The sequence below is a fragment of the Cynocephalus volans genome, chromosome 17 (genome assembly GCF_027409185.1).
Source record: "Cynocephalus volans isolate mCynVol1 chromosome 17, mCynVol1.pri, whole genome shotgun sequence".
Taxonomy (NCBI): domain Eukaryota; kingdom Metazoa; phylum Chordata; class Mammalia; order Dermoptera; family Cynocephalidae; genus Cynocephalus; species Cynocephalus volans.
Genome location: NC_084476.1, coordinates 22,100,067 through 22,103,720, shown reverse-complemented (window position 1 = coordinate 22,103,720; position 3,654 = coordinate 22,100,067).

Genomic DNA, 3,654 nt, shown 5'->3' with positions numbered 1-3,654 from the left:
CCTTTATATAGTCTTCCCCACATCACACCTTATCTGTCTTCATCTGATTCAGTTCTGGGCCCATCTCTGTTCCAAGAAGGATTGTCCCCCTGCATCCTGGATCACGTGACCTGGAAAAAAACCTTCACCGGCTGCCTGGTGGAGCAACTCTTCTCCGGAGGCGTGAGGCGAAAAGCGGCAGCAAGGGTGGGGGAGAGGTTCATTTTTCATCGCCCGAGATTAATTTGAGTGCAGAGAAACTGCAGCTACAGAGAAGGTGGCTGATGTCAGAGGATGCGTAGGAAAACGACGGTTCCCCTGCTGTGTGTGTGCGCGTATGTGTGTGCGCGAGATCACAAAGTGACTTCTGGTTCGACTAGACTTGTCCGCAAACCACCTTCCTGCTCTAGAGAGAAGCTGCACGTTCTGGCTGGCGAGCCTGCAGCTCAGGGGACCTCCTCGGCTCCTGTCTCTTGGCTGGGTCTTAGGCAGGCTGGAGTCCTCCACCGGCAGTGGGATGACTGCAAAGGCTGCAGTTGCATAACATCGTCTCCTGCTGAAAACTGGAAATGCTGCCAGTTACCTGGAAGGAAGAGCCCACAAATGTGAAGATCTATCTATCCAAAGGGAGACAAGCCCCTGGCAATATGAAATTTGGGGACAGGTTTAAAGAAAGATACTGTGGGAATCTGGAAACGTTGATCTTTTGAACAAAACTTCTGCAGAGTGTTTTGGGATCTGTGAAACTTGCAGATAAACCTAGGCTGGCCAAAAAACTCATAAAAAGGGGAAGGAATTGGTGGTGAGGGTGAAGTTGGGGGAGGGGAGGCGGTGTGGTGTGGGGTGTGTGTGTGTGTTCTGTGTGGTGCACTATGCGGCGTGTGTGTGTTGTGTGTTCTGTATGGGTATGTATATATATATGTATGTATGTATCTATAGGTGAATAGGTATGTATGTATACAGTGTGTGGGGGGTGTGCATTTATGATGTGTGATGTATGTGGTCTGTGGTGTGGCATGTGTTATGTGTGTATGCGACTACCATAAACGAACTTCCACTGTCTCAGCCACAGTGCTAGGAGCTTTACATATGGCCTGCCTCCACCTTCGTCTCCACCCTCTGAGAAGGTAATGTTTGTTTTTTACAGATGGGAAAACTGAGGCTCAGAGAGAATGAAAACTGTCTCAACCAAAGTTGCAAATGTTGATCAGTGAAAGAACTTGGGTGCATTTCTGAACCTGCCTGGCCACAAAGCCTACCCATGCTTAGTCATTCAGCCTTCATTGCACTTGAAGGCTGAAAATCTGAGGTTTGGCCTCAGTCCTTCCCCTTCTTAGCCTTGGGTCTTGGTACAAGTCCTTATGGTCCTCCCTTTCCCATCTGTGTTACAGTTGTAAGATCAAATGAAATGATGTAAGAAAAGAGTACTTCATGAATGGGAGGCGACCTGGCAAATGGTGCAGGACAATTCCTGTTAACATCCCAAGTGGTCCCCAGGGCCAAGTCTGGAATTTAGATAGATACGTTAGATTTTCTGGGGAACAGAGCTGGGTCACATCTGTGGCTATTAATAATCCCCATTTCCAAACACCGGTTAAAATGTTAATTACTGCATATCTGCTGCCCCCAGGTGTGGCTTTTGGAAAACTTCATTTGGTATCACTCTGGAAAATGCCCATTCTTTGAAGCACTTCTCCCCTTTCTGTTCACTTTTTTGGCTGCAGTGTATCTCTGAGAGCCAACGGAGATCTCAGACCCCCTTAAGGAAATATCCTGTGTCCAAAATCAAGCTTGGATTATTATCATTGCTGCCTTTGCATAGATCTGAAACTTCTGAGCATTACCCGAGTTAAGTCAGACTTTAGAAATTTGTCTGGATATTCCTTCCCAGTGAATTCAGAAAAGCATAGGTCCTGGAGACGAAGAGCCATCAAGAGATGAATTGTTTTCTTGGGTTAAATAGAGTGGTAGGCAGTATACCCATTTACAGTCAAGGAAGCTGAGGCTCCCTTGATCCCAAGTTGAGCTTGGTTTTGAAAGAAGCGTGTGTACACATTCATTTGGTCTGGTAATTGAGGTGGAAATGAAGACAGCTGGAGTTTTTCAGTTTGTGTACCTGGCTAATTTGGGGAGAAGGCTGTGTTCTCTGGTGGGCATGGACAGTGAGTAGGTAGCATGGGCTCTGTGATCTGCCCAGAGCTGCTGAGAACAGGCTGCTCCCTTGGCCCTCTCTGTTCGGCCTCTTTGATCAAAGTGGAAAACTTCTGATTGTTGAATGGAAGCTGTGGGTGTTGAAAAATAAAAAGGCTTTGCTTGAATTTCAGGTCTTCCTGAAGGCCCGTGGGGCTGAGAAGGGCAGTGGAAAAAAATGTTTGTCTTACAGTTACCAGTTTTGCATATAGTACAATGTCCTGGGAGGGAAGGCTGACACTGGGGAAAATCGCCCTTTGTTTTTACTCAGAACCTTCTGAGCAGTTGAGATTTGCAGATCCATTTCTAGTAGTTAGTGTGCCCGATTTTATTCCTTCTTTTTCTGTGGCACTCCCCCACTCACAAACCTTCAATGGCTCCCTGTTTCCCAACCCCATTGGTCTAAACTCCTCTGTGCTTTCCAGCTGTTCCCAAATCTAGCCAAGCCAACCAATCCCCTGTGCTAGCAGGCTCCTGTATCCCTTCTCCTCTAGCCACCCAGTGTGCAAATGGAAGGAGCCTTTACAGAGTTTCTTGCTGAGTAATTTTCACATTTCTTCTGGAAGTAAAACCATACGGGGTGTGTAAAAATGTAAGAAGGCGGAGCTGCTCTGGCTGAAGCAGAGGTTGGAGAGAGAGAAGAGCTGAGCCCAGCCTGCTCATTCACCCTTTTCTGGCCTGAGGTTTCTCCAAGATGAACAAAATTTAGAAACTTGTGGATGTAGCCAAAATCCCTCATTCCTCAAATGAGGAAACTGAGACACAGAAATGGGGATGACATGAGCGAGTTCATACAGGGAGGGATGGAGACAGAATTAACAGTCCTCCTGCTCATTCCTCTCCTCTCCCTGCTAACATGCCAGGTGCATCCAGGCTTCCTTTCATGCTTTCCTCACTTTTCTATGGCTTCAGTCCTTCCTGTCCCTCCAAACCCCTGCCAGCCTGCCTCTCCTTCTCCAGGAAAACCTGCCCAGATCTCTCGAGTCCTCCAATTCCCTCTCTCTGGAACCTTCTATCTCCATGCCACATAACCTAATTACCCACTTATCTATTCGTCTTGATGTGTGACTGTCAAGCGTGTGAACATGTGTGAGCTTTGCCTTTCCTGTGAGGCTGGGAGTCCCCAAGGGCAGGCTGCACTTTCCCAGTCTTCTGATTTCTTGTACCCCACTCTGCATTACTTGGGGCCGGGCCTATGTAGGGTCAACTCTCAACCAATGTTTGTACTAACTTTGTGTTTCTGGAAAGAGAAAGTTCTAGAAGGGTGGCTTATACAAAGGAATTGCATGATGGTATTTTTGCCTGTCACTGCTCAACTGTCCCCAGTTTCCCCATCCGTCTCCAGATGGCTTACCTGGCTGCCGTCAGCCTTTATGTTCCAGCATGGCCCTGTGAGAATGATCACCAGTCACCTTTCAGCCTATAATTAGTTGCTGAGATGTGGCCCCAGCCCCTGAGACTCAGTTTGCAAACAGTACTAATCTC